Here is a 20,756-nt window from a genome sequence, read left to right on the forward strand (position 1 = left end):
AGGTCTGCCTTTTGGTCGTTTACCATCGACTTCGATGTTCAGGCCAATCTTTGCAAGTGAATTCTCGTTTGCACGAATTGCGTGACCATACCATCGAAGACGCCTCTCTCGCAACTTTTCCACGATCGGTGCAACCCCATAACGATCGCGGATATCCTCATTTCGGATGTGATCTAAACGTGTGACGCCACTAGTCCAACGTAGCATCTTCGTCTCCATTACCGCGAGACGCCGTTCATTGTCTTTTATGGTCGGCTAACACTCAGAACCATAGAGAGCGACTGGACGGACAACATTGCGGTAAATTTTAGATTTGAGACGTTCGTTGATACGTCGATCACAAAGGACACCAGTTGTGGAACGCCACTTTATCCAGGTTGTGTTAATGCGTGAAGCAATTTCATAACGCAGCTCTCCATTGGCTGATAGCGTTGACCCGAGGTATTTAAATCGCTCAGATCTGGGCAGATCACTGCCGCTGACAGTGATTGTGCCTGTTTCATGGGGATCGGTCGTCAAAAAGTTCAGTTTTGTTTAAATTCAATCTGAGACTGTGTTGCATGAGGCGATCATTCCATTTTTGAACAAGTTGCTCGAGATCATTTTTGCTATCAGATGCTAGGAAAACATCATCTGCATAAAGCAGTGTGTAGGGCGCTGGACGTTGGATATCCCGTGTGACGGTGTCCATAACAAGGACAAAGAGGAGTGGTGAGAGGACACTTCCTTGATGAACTCCAACAGAGACACGAAGCGGTTTTGATACACCCGCCATACTTCGAACTTTACTTTTCGGATCGTGGTAGAGCAATTGAACCCAGCGCACGAGTTCTTCTGGCACGAAGTGTTGTCGTAAAGCATACCAGATGAGTTCGTGTGGTACACGGTCAAACGCTTTCTCTAGATCCAGATATTCTCCACTATCTTGCTAGGCCGGATAGCTCCATACGTCCAGAACATCATTGGCCCATACCAAAGAGGCTTCACTCCAGGCAAATCAGCAACAGATCAGATTTTCTCTTTGCGGCGAGCGATGGAAAAACTGTTGGAATATGGACAACAGTTGTACCATCTGTTCATCGACTTTAAAGCCGCCTATGATAGCATAGCCAGGGTAAAACTGTACACGACCGTGAGAGAATTCGGTATCACGACGAAATTAATAAGACTGACTAGACTGACCCTGACCAATGTGCGAGAGCAGATAAAAGTAGCAAGATCACTCTCAAGACCATTCGACATCAACAACGTTCTACGACAAGGGGATGCGCTATTATGCGTCCTCTTTAATCTGGCTGACGATATCGACATCATGAGAAGAACCACCCGAGATGTGCAAACTGCCTCCATTCAGATTGAGCAGGCGCAATCAGCGCGAGATCAACGAAGGCAAGACAAAATATATGGTGGCAACGTCAGCATCGAAGACGAATCAACCAACAACATCAAACCGCACTGGTCAAACACGAAGAAGAATAAGGATAAGAGAATACAACTTTGAGACCGTTGACAATTTCTCCTACCTAAGGTCGAAAATCACAACCGATAACAGCTACGATAATAAAATCCGCGCACGGTTGTTGTCAATCAACAGAGCCTATTTCAGCTTACAAAGACTGTTCCGCTCGAAACGTCTCACCATAGGGTCAAAGCTCTTACTGTACAAGACTATGATCTTGCCAGTCCTCATGAATTCCTCGGAAACTTGGGTTCTTAGCAGGAAAAATTGCGAACTCTTGGCCGCGTTCGAGAGAAGAATTCTCCGAAGAATTGTTGGCCCCCTACATGAGGATGGACGATTCCGTAGCCTACACAATGACGAAATCTATGAGCGATACCATGACCGTCCGGTTGTGGATAAAATCCAGCTCAATAGGTTACGGTGGGCGGGTCACTTAATCCGTGTGGATGAGGATGATCCCACCCGGAAAGTCTATAAGGACAATATCTATGGTAGAAAAAGAAGACGAGGCAGACCCTGCTTAAGATGAATCGATGGCGTAGGTCAGGACACCAGACCGCCTAGACCGGATACCGGTTGTTGCGCCGTTGATGATGAATGTCTGTCTGTCTGGTGCTCTGAGGTGGCGGGGAGGAAGACGGGGCGGCAACCCTGTCGGCTGAACCAAAACCAAGTGGCTGAGGAGAACCTTCACGTGGTGGCACCAGGAAACGCTGTATCGCATTGGCTTGCCGGCCGTGATGCAGTAGGCGAATGCTCCAAGGCCTAGTAAGGGCGATCAGACCCGAGTCTGCACGGGGACTCATCTGGCTTCGGTCACGAAACCTTACCAGGGGTATACTGGTACCATAGGAACCGAGGTAACCCCCGGACTCTTATACTTCAGGAGAATTCCTGTCGCATCTAAGTACAGCTCGGTTGCTTACGGTTGGCCCCCTTGTGGGAGTTTCATGGTGGCTGTGGTTGTGCTCAAGCGAGAAGAGACCTTCGGGCCTCGACGTGGTGTTGCGTATCAACACGGGTACCGTACTCCATAGTTCGGTAGAGATTTAGGTAATTCTTGCATCCACCAGTATGAATGCTAAGCCATGCACTTGGTATAGACTGGTACCGTTGCGCTAGTATCAGCGGGGTTCTGATTGTGGTCACAAAATCAATCCGTGCTTGAAGAGGGCCGTAGGATTAAGTCTCAAGACAGGTACCTACGTTGAACACCGAGGACTTCACTGTCCGTCTGTCTCAGTTAACCCGTTGGGGAGTTCCGTCCCCACGTACTCGAGGAGGGCGATCAGACCCGAGTCTGCAAGGAACTCATCTGATGTGGCTCTGCCACGAAGCCTCATCGGAGGTTATCTGGTACCATGGGAACCGGGATGGCCCTCTGAGAGCATATGCCCCAGGAGAATTCTTGGAGGATGTGTTCTCGGCCCGGTTATTTGCGATTGGCCCCCTAGTGGGAGTTTCATGGTGGTTGTGGTTATGCCTACATCGCCGGCAGAGCTCCTCGGAGTTCGAGCGTGGAGTTGCGCTGTACAACTCGGGTGCCGTACCCCTTAGTTGCGGCAGAGGTATTAGATAGGCCTCGCATCCACTCAGTATAAACCAGGACCGCTGTGCTTACATGGCTGGGCACTGATTGTGGTCCCAAAATCAATCCGTGTCCGAAGAGGACCGTGGGATTATGTCTACACGGCAGGTACTCACGTTAAATCCCCCGGACTTTCATGCCCGTCTGTCTCTCGTCTTTTTTGTTGCCGAGTGAAGGTGGAAAGTTCAAAAGCTAGCGCAGGCTCTTGCCACATGGTTGTGTGGGACTCTTACCCACTAAAACCACCCCCTTTTTGTACCTGCCTAAACTTCTTACTGATGGCTGTAATCACCTTTTCGACTTCGATCCATACCCCCTTTACCTTTACCATTTCTTTTATTATATTTTTGAGTGTAAAGTGCTCTCCGCTTGTAGCTTCCAATGCAGCCCTTTGGGTTGCCGATCTCGGGGAATGAAAAGAAACGTGTTCTGCATCCTCTGCAATATTTGGCCACTTTGGGCAATATGGCGAATCATCACGCCTAAATCGATACAGGTGTGCTCGATAGACTCCGTGCTCGCTCAAGAATTTAGTTACGTGAAAACCTACCTCGCCGTGGGGTCGTTCGATCCATTTCTGGATACCCCATATGATTCTTTCAGTCGAGCGACTCGTCCCACTTCTCCTGCCATTCCACGAACTGTCGCCGAGATTCTCCGGTGAGATACGTTCGATCGTAAAGTCGTTGTCTTTCTTTTGCCAGAAACTCAATCGGGAACATTCTACAACATGTTCGGAGTATACTTATGCGATACGCAGCTCCAAACTTTCCCTTATTTGTTGTATTTTTAGTGCATCTGCCCATACTGGGGCTGCATACAATAGGATCAAACTGACCACCTTCGAAAGTAGGAGTCGACTGCTCGGCCTTGGGCCACCTGTTTAGTACCATTCTCACAACCAGCGCTCCGATGTTATATGCATTCGTTGCTGTATCTTCCACACAAATCTGAAGTGTAACCTGTGGTCAATCATTACGCCTAAGTACTTAAGGGCAGGCTTGGAATGAATTGTTTACGTTTCATCTTCATGGAGGTGCACTTTGTCCGCTTGGTAATAAATAATACTTTCGTCTTATGTTCTGTCAGCTGTAGACTAGCATTCTCTAACCAGGATTTAATTTCATAGACTGCTTCATTTGCATAAAGATTGACTTCTTCGAGAAGACGTGCAACAACCGCCACACCAATATCTTCCGCGAAACCAATGGAGGCCACACCAGTGGGACTGTCTAGCACCTGTACTCCGCTATACATAATAATCCACAAGAGTGGCCTTAGGACGGACCCTTGTGGAACTTCGCATGTCGTTTGGTATAATTTCATTCTTCATCTGATTCGCAGCACAGCATTCTACCGATTAGGAAGTTGGCAACGATATGCACCAGGTCCTTCGCTACGCCTCAAAAATCTTGCCCCATCTAGCGGAGTTGAAGGCATTCACAGCGAGTGTGATCACTGTACAACGTTTGTCCTCGTCAAGTGCGGTCTTAGCTGTGTTAGCTACTAGGACAACTGCATCCGTTGTAGATCTCCCTTTTCGAAAACCGAACTGGTTTTCGCAGAGACAGCCGTTCTTTTCGGCAATAGGAAGTAATCTGTTATAGATTACTCGCCCGAATAGTTTGCCAGTATTATTTAGAAGGCATATCGGCCCGTAGGACGAAGCTTCACCCAAAGGTTTGTTTGACTTGGGGACTAGTATTAATTTCTGTTTCTTCCATTGTGTAGGGAAATGCTCCTTCTTTAAGGCATGTCGTGAACACCTCGGCAGACATATTTGGAGCTATTTTCACTGCTGCCTTGATAGCTTTGTTGGGGATGCTATCCAAGCCAGGTGATTTATTTACAACTATTTTTTACGTAGCTTCGAGGACTTCCTTTTCACTTACCATGGAAACTTCGGCGGTGTCTATCTCGACAGTGGGAAGGTTAGCGGTACTCACATTCCGTGGGAAAATATCCGTTACTATTCCATTCAGCAGAGTAGGACAAGAAATTGGTGGGGAGCGTTTGCCTTTGACTTTCGATATTATTGTCTTATAGGCGCCACCCCAGGGGTTCGTGTCAGCTTCCTTACGCAGTCAGTCGTTCCCTTTTACTTTTTATTATGGCCACATGTAATTTTTTCTGCGCATTTTTGTGTTCTTCATATAACTGCTCGTATCCAGATCGGTTTCTATTTTGCTGACTGCGTCTTCTGGCCTTAAGGCAGGCTTTGCGGCATTCTCCGATTTCAGAGTTCCACCAAAAGTTCAGAACGCGCCTCACCTTGGCATGGAGCCGTCACATGCTCACCGCAACTTTTCGCCGATCTGTAAAGCTTTATCTTCTTCGTTTCTTTCAAGCGCTGTATTTTGCTGCAGAGCTTCTTCGAAAATCCCCTCGTCAAACTTATTAACTGCCCACCTTTCAGCTCTCGCCCGGGACCATTTCATTTGTGTACCATGCATGGGTTCAAAAATGATGGCCTGGTGGTCGCTATGTGTATATTCTTTACTGGCATACCACTGGAGATCCTTAGTTAAAACATTGCTAGCAAAAGTGGCATCTATCACGGACCCCATTTTCTCATTCGGAAAGTGTTCATGCATCCAGTGTTAGCTACCACAAGATTCAGACGAGAAAGAGCTTCGAGTAATATACGTCCTCTTGCGTTCGTTTTTCGGCTCCCTCGTTCTTCAGCCCATGCGTTGAAATCGCCAGCCACTATCTTAAGGCTATGGTCGTTTGCATTCATTGTTAGCCTCTCCATCAAAGAATGGAACTCCTCTCTCGTAAGGCTTGGAGCCGCATCATCATCATCATTAACGGCGCAACAACCGGTATCCGGTCTAAGCTTGCCTTAATAAGGAACTCCACGCACTCCAGTTTTGCGCCGAGGTTCACCAATTCAACATCTCTGAAAGGTGTCTGGCGTCCTGACCTACGCCATCGCTCCATCTCAGGCAGGGTCTGCCTCGTCTTCCTTTTCTACCATTGACACTGCCCTTATAGACTTTGCGGGCTAGATCATCCTCATCCATACAGCAAACTGCTGAGCCGGATTATATCCACAACTAGACGGTCATGGTATCACTCATAGATTTCGTTTCATTATGGACCAAAAATTCTGTGGTGGATTCTTTTCTCGAACGCGGCCAAGAGTTCGCAATCTTTTCTTGCTAAGACCCCAAGTCTCCGAGGTATACATAAGGATCATTGTCTTGTACAGTAAGAGCTTTGATCCTATGATGAGACATTTCGAGCGAAACATTTTTTGATAAGCTGAAATAGGCTCTGTTGGCTGCCAATACTAGTGCGCAGATTTCATCATCATAGTTGTTATCGGTTATGATTTTCGACCCTAAATAGGAGGAATTTTCAATGGTCTCAAAGTTGTAGTCTCCTATCTTTATTGTTTTTGTTTGACCGGTGCGATTCGATCTTGTTCGTGATTTTTGGCGCTGACGGTGCTACCATGTACTTTGTCTTGCGTTCATTTATGAGCAACCCCAGATCTCCCGCCAATCGGCGCCTGCTTGATCTGGATAAAGGTAAACTGTACATCTCGGGTTGTTCTTGCATAATGTCAATGTCGCCAGCGTAGGCCAGTAGTTGGGCGGGCTTCAAGAGGATGGTGCCTCTCGCAAGGAGAAATTTGTTTGGAACTAATCACAGGATTGCTAAAATTTGATCGGCTGCAAATTCTTCAAATTCTGTATATTAAGGAGGAGATATACGTATTAGATGCCGATTTCGCTATTTTCACACCCAACTCCACAAGCTCTGTTGAAACAAAACCTAATTAGAATCCATTCGATGTCTGTCTGTTTGAATAGATTTTTGCCCACTAAAGTCACCCCTGACTCCCCGTCACCCTGCCCCGTGGAACCATCATTAAGTATTACATCACTGGGCAGAGTTAGGTCACCTTAACTAGTTTTCCCACCCTCTATGCGCGACGTTTGTAACCGCACCTTCCTCTCCTCTTCCGCTTTTCGCAGATTACCCTGGATTGATACGGTCATTGTGTTGATCGCATCCCAATTCCCCTGTGATGTGAGCATTCTCCTCAATACATTTTCCAGTATCAGTGCTTTTCCTAAAGTTTCCCCCAGGGTTCTCTTCTCGTCCCTGTATCTCAGACAGTGGGAAAATATTTGCTCTGGGCCCTCGGGGACTTCCCCACAGTTTGGACAATTGGCGAATTGCCCAATTTGAACCTGTAGAGGTACTGGCGATATCCCCCATACGCTGTCAAAAAACTGCGTGAGATTATAATGAATCTCCCCGTGTTGTCTCCCTTTGATAGTAGAGATCAGCCTATGTGTCCATCGCCCCTATCCCAAGTGGTTGTAACGCTCCTGCCGTCTATTTACAGATCTCTCCCTTTCGGCATTCTTCGTCTGCGACAAAGGAGAGACTGACTTCAGATCGTATATACTCCTCATCTCATCTGCCAAGATGTCAATTAGTATCATTCTGGAGACGAGGAATGCATCCTGGTTCTGAAGTCAGAACACAACCTAAGGGCTGTCCTCCTACAAATCGTACTCAGTTTATGAGCATTACATGATATGTAAAATGGCTTTCCCAAATAGGGATAGTATAAGGCAAGATCGAGCTCACCACCTTGGCAATAAGTAGCCTACAAGTATACCGTGGCCTTCTCATGTTCTCAAGTATTTGATGGTCGGCTTGAAAGTGGCGATGTGACTGCAGATTCTAATTCGGGCGTAATTTAGCTTCCGGTGCTTTGTGATGATGATGTGCCAATCCAGCGTTCTCTAACCAGACCTTAACAGCACTGATTGCTTCGCAAGAGTATGATTCAGCATCCTCTAGATGCTTTGCAACCACAACCAATGCTATATCATCGGCATAACCAACCACCGGGTCTCCTCCGGGACTGGAAGGATAAGTACATCATTGCAATTGTGGTTAGGGACTTTTGTATAAAGTTCCAATTGGCCGAATTAAATGAATACCCCACATCTAGGGTTACCACCACGCAATATTTGCTGGTACCACCCCTTCCGGGACTTGCATTTCTAGCCAGTAACCATTTTGATGGCATCAGTGGTTAAACTAGCTTTACGAAACTCACGATCTCCTTGGCTCTCAACGATCGGGAGTAATATGTTGTAAATTACTCGCTACAACATTTTTCGCATAAATAGGTGCTTCCCATGGATTTAGACTCGCTTCCGAGCTCAGCAGCAGGTTGATAGAAGGCTGGCCAGTTAACTATTCCACCAATAGTTGGGTCTTCTACTAGGGAATGAGCACCTTCTAGGCATGGGTGTGTCACATGCCTTGGCGATGCATTGTATGACATCCAGAGCTCTCTCCGTAGGACCGTCTGCTTTAGTAGGTTAACCTAGCCACACTTCCAAGAAGCTTCTCTCGTCCAATGCTTGTGTAGACCAGGATAATGGCCTTCTCGGCTTTAGGTATCCTGTTTCCCTGGCCTGCGGCTCCCACCTCAATTCAAAGATGATTGCCTGGTGATCGCTGTTAGTGTAGTCCTCGCTAACGTGCCAGGGCATACCACGTATCAGTGTAAGGCTGACAAAGGTCAGGTCTATGATTGAAGAGGACCCCCTTTGCGAAAGGTGCTTGCATCACCTTCTTTGGGCTAAATATTGTTGGGCAAAGGCCTCTAATAGACTGCCGCCCCTTGCGCTATTCGCGTTGATGTCATCAGTAATCACCTTTAGATTTCGTCTGTTTGCATTGAGAACAAGGTTGTCTGCCATGTCTTCAAATTCAGAGTGGGGGTGGGGTGTGGCAGCTGTGCACGTACACACCGCTTATTTTCGTCCACACGAAACCATTGGTCGCCAATATCGCCAGTCCACCAAGTTAGCGACCCATACACCACCGTCACGGGTTCTGTAGCGTTCACTTATGATGGCTGTTTCCATCTCAGATTCATAGGTGGTCTACTCAAGTGAGTCCTGAGCGATCTTACTATGATTAAGATTTATTTGAAAAAAAACCTCATTTTTTCGTTGCAGTGCACCTTTCTGAATTCCGGGCATTTACTACTTCCGACAATATACCGGTTACCCCTTTCTTCCTTTACTTCACACAACAGGTATTTGGGGCCCCTATTGTGTTCCTTGGCAATATGTCCTTTCTCCCTACACTTTCTGCATCGATCTGATCGATCAATGTCGCTGGTGTATGTCTTGGCGAAGTGTCCAAACATGAGGTACTTAAAGCACCTATTTAATGAAACAGATCACCCATCCAATTCGAGACTTTCCGGTCGGCAATGATTTCAGCACTGCCTCCACTGGTAGTCGCATTGTGGCCATCTAAGTATCACCATAGGCTTTTATTAAGCTCACTATGGATTCTTTTTCCAGTTCTTGTTTTTTTAACGGAGTGCATATTTTTTCTCTGGACTTCACACACTTCGTCACTTCGTTCTTACATTGCATGTAGATCCCATGCTTTTGGACTCGAACTGTCACTTTCTCCCCAGGCGAGTTCTTCACTGCAGTGCAAAAGCCTTTCTGGGGCCTTCGGATCTTGTTGACATTTCCACCCACCTTTCTTAGAATCTCCGCGTAAGACAAATTGTCGATTGACTCTGGGCGAGTTCGCACTTTAGCTTTCTTCTTCGCCTTTTTATTAACGACCTTGGTCCATCCATCGCCTTAGGTTTCCTTTCAATTGTTGCCCTTGGGGCAGAAGTCTTTTACCTTCAGTGCTTTTAGTTCCGTTCTTCGGAATTGCTAGAGTACCTTTCTTCCTCTAAGGCGCCTACTGATTCCCTAGCCGATCACCGTATTTCTCCCGGTCTCTTTTCTTTACTAGCAGGTCGCTAACACACTTGAGTTGCCTATGACACTGTTGGAATGACAGGTTTCGGGTTTTCCCTAAGACCTCTTTCCTCCTAGTCGGACCTATTATGGAGGACCCTAATGGCTCTCACCATGTTTATAATAGCTTGGTGCACGTTGTGCTTGCCCTTGGTAAACTCGAACAGCTCAATTATTTTTCCTCCAAGCTGCATGAAAGGTAGCTCCTACGGGTCAGGGCTCTGTTCTCTATGAGTTTTTGCGAGATTACTCATTCTAAATGCACCTTCACCCGTAGCATTTAACATGCTTTCCTATGTTTAATATTTTGCCGTCTTTGGCATTGTTGGTGATCGAGGAATTGGGGAGCTTCTCCTGAATGAGTCAATTTTTTCGGAGCACATCCTGTGGTCGCCCCCTCTTGCCATGCATGTGCGGTCCCTCTTGCAGTGGGTGTCGAAACCGTCTTAGTCGCCAGCGACCTTATGTCAATCTGTAATCCTCACTCCCAAAAGCCACCAGTACTAGGGTTCCGACCCCCTGCAGCTCAAGTTTCCTCCATCTCTTTTCTTCCATGTTGGTTTTATTTTTTGGGTATCCTTGTAATAGCCATTTTGGTCCACGAACCAGAGATAAGTAAACACTAGCCCATGGACAGTCAGAAAAGGAGAGTATTTGAACTCATATTTACACATCATTTGGTATGCCTCAATTCACAAACCGCGGTCGCACCTGATGGTCTGATGTTTGTCTGTCTGTCGCACCCGGTTTATTTGGAAACGGTTAGACCAATTGTCACGAAATTTAGTGAGAATATGTGGTCTGTGAATCCCTTAACATATACTTTAAGGATATGGCCATGTGGGATATCCAGTGAAAGAGGTCACTAATTACTTTTTGAAACTGTTCCCATGTTTGATATCCGGTGAAATGTAGAGAAGAAGGAGCTCAAAAAGTATAACTGGTCTCGTTCTCAGAACATATCCAACCGAAAAATCTGAAAAAAAATCACAGTTAAACGGAAATTATATATATATATATATATTATTAATTATATCTTGTCCATTGAATTTTTATTAGGAAAGATATCAGTATTTAAAACCTTTGAAATATTTTGAAATTTTCCATTTATTTCTCAAACTTTTCAACTGTAACTTATCACATCTTCCATTCCTCTTCTTCGTCTAAATCGGTGCCATGAATTGCATCCCCCTTTTCCTAGATTCCTCCAGATAATGGAGATATCGGGGTTTACAATTTTTCCAAAGATTCTTTCGTTTTTTCAGTAATTTTAATGACTTTTTGGCCGCCCAATTAATCTACCATCTTTCAGCTCTTATTCTTCTCTAAATTGATGACAATAGAAACGGAAGACCTTATGCGCCTCCTAATCGCCCAGAATGAAGATCTCCATATCCGAATATGGAGAGTCTTCAGAAGCAAGGGCAAGGGTAAACTCCTCACGATCGGGGTAGATGACCAATCCTTGGAGGCAATCAAACGTCGGAGTTACCATATCAACTACCGATTTGGCAACATACCCGTGCATGTGCACAGGGAAAAGCAGAGGAAAGATACCTCGGAGAAGACATCGGCTGAAAAGCATACTGAGGTCGCCGAAGTCTCGAAAGCCATAGAGGCAGAAAGGACTGAATCAACCAGGGAAGTAGACCTTCTGCCCAGTGAAGAGCAGAAGCTGGACGACCTAAACCTAGGACTCCTGGGGCTCAGGGTGGACAGGGATGCGCAGGAAAGCGCCTTGTCGGAGGAGAATGGCGATACTCCGACTGTGGAGAAGAGCTCCAAACAATAACGGAGCCAATGGCCAGCACTAAGATAGACCTGATTAACCTTCACCATGCGAAAGCTGCTGTTAATTGCAAGGGCAAGTTCCAAGGAGAACATTGCAATAGTGCTAGCTCAGGAGCTCTGGGTGTACCGGGGGCAGATTCGCGGTCTGAGGAAAGGAAAGGAAGGAGGAAACATGCAGATAACTCGGGACTCCTCTTGCGAAAAATCAAGAGCTTATATAATTCTTAAACGTAATTTAAAATATATATGCCTTTCAGAGTTCCTGACCGGGGACCTTGTGTCTCATTGAAAGCCGGGAGGGGCACTCGAGAGGCAGTCTTGGCATCAGGATACCTCCCAGGAGACGAAATCCGGGCTCCACCGGAACAAGTCGCAAAATTGACGAAGTATTGTGAGAAGAGGGCTTTACCACTTCTCCTCGGGTGTGATGCCAGCGCCCACCACGAAGTCTAGGGAAGCAGCGACACCAATCGTAGAGGTGAATACCTTCTAGAATTTATTCTTAGCAATAAGTTAGAAATATATAACTTAGGGAACACTCCAACATTTGTGACCAGCACTAGATAGGAGGTACTAGACGTAACTCTAGGAAATACTCTAATGAAAGGAAGGGTCTGGAATTGGAGGGTGTCGGATGAACTCTCTATGTCTGATCACAAGATAATCAGATTTGACATTGAGGGTAACTCCGAAATAAAAAGAATAATAAGGAATCACAGGAGAATGGACTGAGAATCCTACGCAACGCACTTGAGCAACAACATTGCCCACCTTCGAGGGGGCAGTGACATCAGGAGCCAACTGGAACTAGAAGCAGTGGTGGAAAACCTCAACACAGTCGTCTTTGATACATATGAGGCCAGCTGACCGACTAAGAAAATTAAGTCATCAAGCGATGTACCATGGTGGAACAGTAACCTGGCCAGAATGAGAACAGAGGCATGAAAACTCTTCAACCGGGCAAAACAAACCGGGGACTGGCAGAGGTACAAAAATGCATTGACTGCGTATAGCAACGCGATCAGGGAAGCAAAACGGAACAGCTTCAAGTAATTCTGTGAAGAGATCGAACAGATCACAGAAGCAACCAGGCTGTACAAGGCTGTAGCCAAAGATGGGGGAATATCCTCGATCTGTTTGAAGAAGGAAGATGGGACATTCACCGAGAATGAGGAGGACAGGGTACACCTGCTTCTCAGAACTTACTTCACGGGGTCCTACCCCACGGTGTCAGGCGAATATATTCTGCTGACACCCGAACAACGAATAAAAGGGGAAGAAAAGAAAATTTAAAACTAGCAAAAGAGGTATGCTCAGAACCTAGGCTAAGGTGGGCAGTAGGAACTTTTAAATCACTGAGATCTCCCGGAGTAGACGGCATTTCCCCAGCACTAATCCAGAGAGGCCTAAGAATTATATTAGAGTCTCTTCTGAGGGTGGTAAGGGGAAGCATAGCACTGCGATACATACATACCAAGGGCATGGATACGGGCAAAAGTGGCTTTTATTTCGAAAGCGGGTAAAAAGGATCCTTTTCACCCTAAATCTTTCAGACCAATTTGCCTAACATCGTTCGTACTCAAAACGGTGGAGAAGGTCATATGCAACTATATTAGAACTAACGTTCTAAAGCGTAATCCCCTAAATCACTGTCAACACGCTTACCGGGCAGGACGGTCAACTGAAACTGCTCTGTGTCAGCTGACAACGGTACTACGTTTTTGGATATTCGACACTATACCGCACACAGAGATACAAGATGCCCTGAGCCGCAAGGGAGTGGGAAACACCCTGGCATTCTGGATGGGCAAAATGCTAGAAAGCAGGAAAATAGTACAAATTCTATTGTCATGAACACTACTCAATGCTGTCCACAGGGCGGAGTACTATCGCCGCTTATGTATATTATGGTAGTGGACGAACTCCTGGGTGTGCTAGTAAATACTGGAATACAGGTCCAGGGCAGTGGAAGAAAGACATTGTTTTAATATGTAGGGGCAAATATGAGGGTACCCTATGTAAAAGAACCCAAACTGGACTACGGTTTACTAGTGTCTGGTGCTGCAAGGTGAGACTGCGGATCAATCCGGTCAAAACCACCATAGTACCATTCACTGGGAGGCGTAGGCTTGATCAACTGAGAGCCATAAGATTACATGATATGGAGGTGAAACGAGAAATGGTGGTGACATCAGGAGCGAACTGAAACTACTACTACTATGCACAGTGGTGGAAAACCTCAACACAGTCGTCATTGGCGCATATAGTAAAGTCGGCAGTGGGAACTTTTAAACCACTGAAATCACCCGGAGTAGATGACAGTTTCCCAGAACTAATCGAGAGAGGCCTAGGAATCATCTCAACAGCGTAGCCCTGGAATATATACCAAGGGCATGGAGGCGGGCAAAAGTGGTCTTTATTCTGAAAGCGGGTAAAAAGGTTCCTTTTCACCCTAAATCTTTCAGACCAAGCAGGACAAAAATGGAGGTGCAGCCTCAAGATACTACTTTGGATATACACTGCAGTAATACCATGATTACCTATGGGGCGGTAATCTGGGCAGAAAGAACTGAACTCAGCACACGATCCAGAGAGTTACACAAACTGCAAAGACTGGCTTGCGTATGTATCAGTGGGGTAATTAGGACATGCTCAACAGCATCCCTGGAGGTTCTTCTGGGATTAACCTTTCTCCATCTGCACATACTGATGCAGGAAAGGAGGGCAATCTTCAGAATGGCCAGAAGTATCAGTGGGGCGGGGAGCTGCCTAAAGAAGTTTGGAATACGTTGGAATAATAAGAGAAGCTGGGAGAATATGGCTGTGATATACGGTTTAAACCAGCAACTGATGACTTGGTACACTAATGGAGTCTTCACAGCAGAGGGAGCAGGTGCCGGTGTCATTGGTCCAAGGAAAATTTACTTTGAGCCAATGGACAAGTACACTAGCATATTCCAGACGGAAATATACGCCATAGAAAGATGTGCCTCCTTTAATCTGCAAAGGAACTATAGGAGGCAGAACATAGCTTTTCTAACCGATAGCCAAGCAGCGATCAAGGCACTTAGTTCCATCCGGATGAACTCTAAACTGGTGTGAGAATGCCTTAAGAGACTGAATACACTCGGCTCGTTTAACAAGGTGTGGATACTCTGGTTTCCAGGCCATGTTGGGTTGGAAGACGATGAGGCAGCGGACGAACTAGCCAAGAAAGGAGCAGGGACGCCTTTACACGGGTTTCATGGCTATGGTTCTAAGAAATGAAGAGGAGCGGTTGAGGGATCTATACTGGGCGGGCCTACCAGGGATGAAGCAGTCCAGGGTCCTTATTGGGGGATACAAACCCATGCTCACAAAGGATTGCTTAAACTTCACCAAAAAGAACCTCTGAATCATAGTGGGAATTCTGACTGGTCATTGTCGGCTGAACTATCACCTAGGGAAGCTAGCGATATCTACGGACACTGCCTGCAGGTTTTGTGAGGAGTATGACGAAACTTCTATACACGTCCAGGGACAGTGTCCGGCACTTGTGCAAAGTAGGTCGGGACATCTGGGGGAACACTTATTACCAGATACAAAGTTGAAAGATCTGGAAGTAGGGAACATAGTAGACATACTATAACCAGTAAAAGGGGCACAATAGTTCTTTAAGGATGCGGTGCGACTTTCCCTTAACAGAATAATAATAATAATCCGCATTCATACGGATTAGGTGACCCGCCTACATTGCTATTATGTACTTCGTCTTGCCTTCATTAATGTGCAAGATCGCGCACTGATCGTCGCCTGCTCGATCTGGATGTAGGTAAACTGCACATCTCGGGCTGTTACTCCCATGATTTTGATATCGTCAGCGTATGCCAGTAGTTGGGTGGACTTGAAAAGGATGGTGCCTTTTGCATTAACATCTGAATTCCGGATCACTTTTACCAGGGTCAGGTTGAAGAGGACGCATGATAGGACATCCCATTGACCGTTGTTGATACTGAATGGTCTGGAGAGTGATCCTGCTGCTTTTATCTGGCCTAGGGTAATATTGGTCTTCTCAGCTGAAAACAAAAAAGTGCAAAAGAAACATGTTTCTTAAATTATTCAATTTATTATATTTATTTTTCTCATTGCCTTCAATCTTTCCATTTTCCATTCATCCATTTTTTAATAGTTTTTCATCGATATGCTTTGGACGGTCAGTAAATTTACAACTTTCACTTTTCGTCATTTCACTGAATAATAATTGTTAAGGATTTCAATTTACTTTCTAATTATTTTTAATATACTTTCTGGAATTTTTTTCCTAATTGTATCTTATGTTAGTGTCTACAGTTTTCATTTTTTATCTTTATACAATTTTCATATAATACTTTTTTTCGTTTATATACAATATGTAGACTTCAGCTTTCTATGGATTCATCTTTCAGTTTAGTGCTTTATGTGATTATTTATTTCTCTGTTTCTTGTAGGGTGCACTAAGGAAGTTTTATTTTGCGTTTTGCAAACATGTACGTACATAACATATGTATATAAATGGCACATAATTAATGAGTTTCGATGCATTTATTTGCTGAATGTTTCTCTCGCCTATGAAGTTGTCCTATTAGTCACTAGGTGTTTACAATATTACATCTATGGAGTATTCTATTATCTCAATGAATAAACGGAGTTGCTAACAACCTGATTTTGATTTAAGGGAGCTCCACACAATAATTTAGAGTTTAAGATAATCTGACTGATCCTTTTTCACCATGAATTAGTCTCAAACGAAGAACGAGCTGAAGGGAATAACCTTTATTCTCACACTAATTTATATCCAAAGTATTCCTGTGCGCGTCCCTTCGTGCGGATAAGGGAATGCTCGGCGAGTGTGTCATGGGCATGCACATGCACACATCCGGAGATGTGCGTGTATGGGCATGCTTATGCGCAGGCCGGGTAGGTGGGAAGTAAACGCCCATCCGTGGATAAAAATTGGCTATGCGAAGGACACCCAGAAATTAAACCAAATATGCAAGAGGAGAAAAGTAGTTCTTTTACGGTGCAGGGCTTCGGAAACCCAGTGCCGGCGGTTTTTGGGAGTGAGCAAGCGGCCTCCCGGCCGTCGATATCCAACGACCGCAGTGCCTCAGTAGTGGGAAACTTGACTACTGTGGCATCTAATGCTAGAAGAGATAATGGTGGAATAGAAATTAGGTCCACACCGGATCCTTTTAGGAGGAGTTCGAAGCTTGGGAGATCACCACCGAGAACAATGGTTCTTTTTGGTAGTCGAGATTCGTCGCGGGACTCTGAAAGAGGCATGAATAGTCCCTTGATCGACATGATTCCTTGTGGCGCAAGGCGCGAAAGCAAACAGGACCATACCGGAATGGCGTTCGTTACACTCGGGGAATGAATAAATGAACTGTGCGAGTTCATCAAGGAGAGGTGGAATATTCACCAAAATATTCGAGCCTTGATAAGAGGCATTAAATTGTCTTACCTCAAGGCACTCGAAGAAAAGAATTTCCAAGCGTCAGTTGGCAAGGTCACAAGGGAAACGCAGGTGACGCCTCCCCATGATAAGGCAAACGGGAAGACAGGAAAACGGGCTAGAGACGGTACCAGCGAGCCTCTAGGACCACAGCAAGTCCCGAAGAAGAAAAAAGCCTCTTCACCAAAGAAGGCGGAGCCGGCGAGAGTACCCGCGAAAGTCGGTAATCTCACGATTGCAGCCACAACACCTACAAAAGTGGAAGAAACCAACGCCCGGAGGCCCGAGCAATGGACTAAGGTGAGCAACAAGAGGAAAAAGGACAAAAAGAAGCTCCGCCCGGAAATAATAATTATTTCCAAGAAGGGAAATATGTCCTATGCCGACATCCTCCGAAAGGTGAAGTCAGACCCGGAATTGAAGGATTTGGGGGATAGTGTGAGCCGTATCAGGCGAACACAGAGAGGGGATCTGATGCTGGAGTTAAGTAGATCCGCCGACAAGTCGGCCGACTACTTCCGCGGGAATGTGGAAAGTGTGCTAGGAGAGGAAGCTGAGGTAAGAGCTCGGAAACAGGAGATAGTGGTTGAATGCAATGACCTAGATGAGGTCACCTCACGGGAGCACATCTGTGCTGCGCTAAAGCAACAGTTCAACCTTAGCGATATAGACCAGAGTGCCATAAAAAGGATGAAGAAGGCATATGACGGCACACAGACCGCTATTATTAGTTTGCCGGCGGAATCAGCTATTAAGTTAATTACCGCAGGCAAGGTAAGAGTAGGTTAGGTCATGTGCAGGCTTTCTAAAGAGATGCTTCAGATGCCTCGATTTCGGCCATTTTGCGGCGGCATGCACTGATAGGTCGAGGAGTTGCAGGAAGTGTGGGGAAGAGGGCCACCTCATCAAAGATTGCATCGGAGATCCACGGTCTGTGCTATGTAGTGAGAAAGAGGGCGTGGACGACCGGCATGTTGCGGGAAGCAGCAGATGTCCGGTATATAGGAGGGAGCTGAACCGCACAGGCAAATGAGATTGATACAAATCAATCTCAATCACTGTGAGGCAGCTCAGGACCTGCTCTTGCAAACCATTCGAGAGTCCAATGTGGATGTTGCGGTTATTTTCGAGCCGTATAGAAACCACGGCAGTGCGACTTGGGCGATGGATGCGTCTGGCAACGCCGCAATCTGGGCATGCGGAAGACAGGCCATTCAGAAAGTCATGGCCCCTCAGCAGCCGGTTTTATAAGGACGAAGGTCAACGGTGTCCATATTTACAACTGCTATGCTCCTCCTAGTGCAACCTTAGCACAATATGAGGAGATGTTAGACAGTCTGGTGTTGGGCGCTAGAGACCGCAGCCCTAAAATCATTGCGGGCGATTTCAACGCGTGGGCCCTGGAGTGGAAAAGCCGATCGACGAACACCAGAGGTCAAATTCTGTTGGAGTCACTTGCGGAGCTGGACATCGTGCTGGCCAACGTTGGATGCGTGCCCATCTTTCGAGGAAGAGGATAGGGTTCGATCGTTGACCTGAAATTTGTTACCATTTCACTGGTGAGGGAGATGGCTTGGCAAGTGAGTGAGCACTACACCCACAGTGACCACCAGGCCATCTTCCTCTGCATTAGGAACCGGGGAAGCACTCAACGTCGCTCTGAAGGTGGAAAGGCTAAGGCGGTTGGCTGGTCTATCGGAGCTTTCGACGAGGAGACATTCCTGGCCCCATTGGAGGGAGCCCATGATCCGGATGGAACAGCGGTGGAAAGGGTCACACAGCTGTCTCAGCGTGTAACCGAAGCATACAACGCTACGATGCCACGACGACGTTTGCACCACGGCAAGAGGCCAAACTACTGGTGGAACACGGAGATCGCTGCCTTCAGATCCTCTTGTCTCCGAGCGAGGAGACTTTCCCACAGGACAAGGGGAAGGCCGGAGCACCAGGAGCGTGAGGAGGAATACAGGGATCTGCGAAGCAACCTTAAGAAGGCCATTCGGAGAAGCAAGCGGGAATGCTACCAGAAGCTCTGTATGGAGGCTAATACGAATCCGTGGGGTACAGCCTACCAAGTTGTAATAAAGAAGATCTGCGGGCGAAAATCACCTCAAGTGATATGCCCACGGCTCTTGTTGCAAATAATTACAACTCTTTTCCCGCAGCAAGAGCAGGACGAAAGAGAACCCCAACTGGCAGCTCAGCAGGACGTCTTCTCGATCCCTAATGTTACCGAAGAGGAACTTTGGGGAATATGCAGACGTATTGGGGACAGCAAAGCTCCGGGATTGGACGGAATTCCGAACAGGGCTCTGAAGGTGGCGGTCAAGGCCAGACCAAGGTGGTTCGCAAGCACATTCGAATCGTGCATGGCGGAGGGAGTGTTTCCCGCCCAGTGGAAGAAGCAGAAGCTAGAGTTGCTACCGAAGCCCCGAAAACCAACCGGCGTGCCCTCTTCATGTCGCCCTATTTGTCTCTTAGACACCATGGGGAAGATGTTGGAGAGGGTGATATACAACAGGCTGCTCCCGTTCATCGAGCTTGCGGGTGGTCTTTCAGAGCAGCAATATGGGTTTCGGTGAGCCCGTTCTACGGTCGATGCAGTAGCAAAGGTAGTGGAATTGGCTCGAAATGCAATGGCCATGGGCAAATGCTGTGCTCTGGTGACGCTGGACGTCAAAAATGCTTTTAACTCAGCCAACTGGGGCTAGATTGAGGGCGCTTTAGCCAAACTGGGTGTTCCTAGCTACTTGGCTCGGCTCATCGAGAGTAACTTTTCGGACAGACTTCTCTGGTACGAGATGGACGACGGACCGAAGAGGTACATTGTGACAGCAGGTGTGCCTCCAGGTTCTCTATTGGGACCGCTGCTGTGGAACATAATGTACGACGGAGTGCTTGGCCTTCGCGTGCCGGAGGAGACAACGCTGATTGGTTTTGCGGACGACCTGGCGGTAGTTGCAATTGCAAAGCATCCCGAGGACGTGGAGCTTTATGCAAATGAAGCCATTCATACCATCAAGTCATGGTTACGAATGGCCAAGCTGGACCTGGCGGACGAAAAGACGGAGACAGTCCTCATTACCAACCGTAGGAAGAACAACACGGTTACCATCCGGGTTGGTAATCGTCTCAAAATCGGTTGTCAAATACCTGGGGGTAATGATCGATGCCAAGCTGAGTTTCAAGGGACACTTGGATTATGCGCGAGAGAAGGCAGCAAATGCCAGCTCATCCCTTGCAAGGATTATGCCTAACGTGGGAGGGCCGAAGTAGAGTCGCTGGCTACTCATCGCGGGAGTGGTGAGGTCGATTCTGCTATACGCGGCCCCTGTCTGGGCGGGAGCGTTGAACCACGCTATCAACCGGAAGAAGATAAGTTCGGCATACCGGCCAATTGCGCTAAGGGTGTGCAACGCATTTAGGACGGCGTCGACGGAGCACTGTGTGTCATTGCAGGAATGATCCCTATAGATCTTTTAGCGAGCGAGGCACACTGGCTCTACGAAAAACGGAAGGCAAATCCAGCCGAGGTGAATGCGGATTTCCGAAAAGCCATCAGGAGAGAGTTGTGTGGCAAGTGGCAACAACGATGGGATAATTCCGACAAGGGCAGGTGGACCCATA

The sequence above is a fragment of the Hermetia illucens genome, chromosome 3 (genome assembly GCF_905115235.1).
Source record: "Hermetia illucens chromosome 3, iHerIll2.2.curated.20191125, whole genome shotgun sequence".
In the NCBI taxonomy this organism is placed as follows: domain Eukaryota; kingdom Metazoa; phylum Arthropoda; class Insecta; order Diptera; family Stratiomyidae; genus Hermetia; species Hermetia illucens.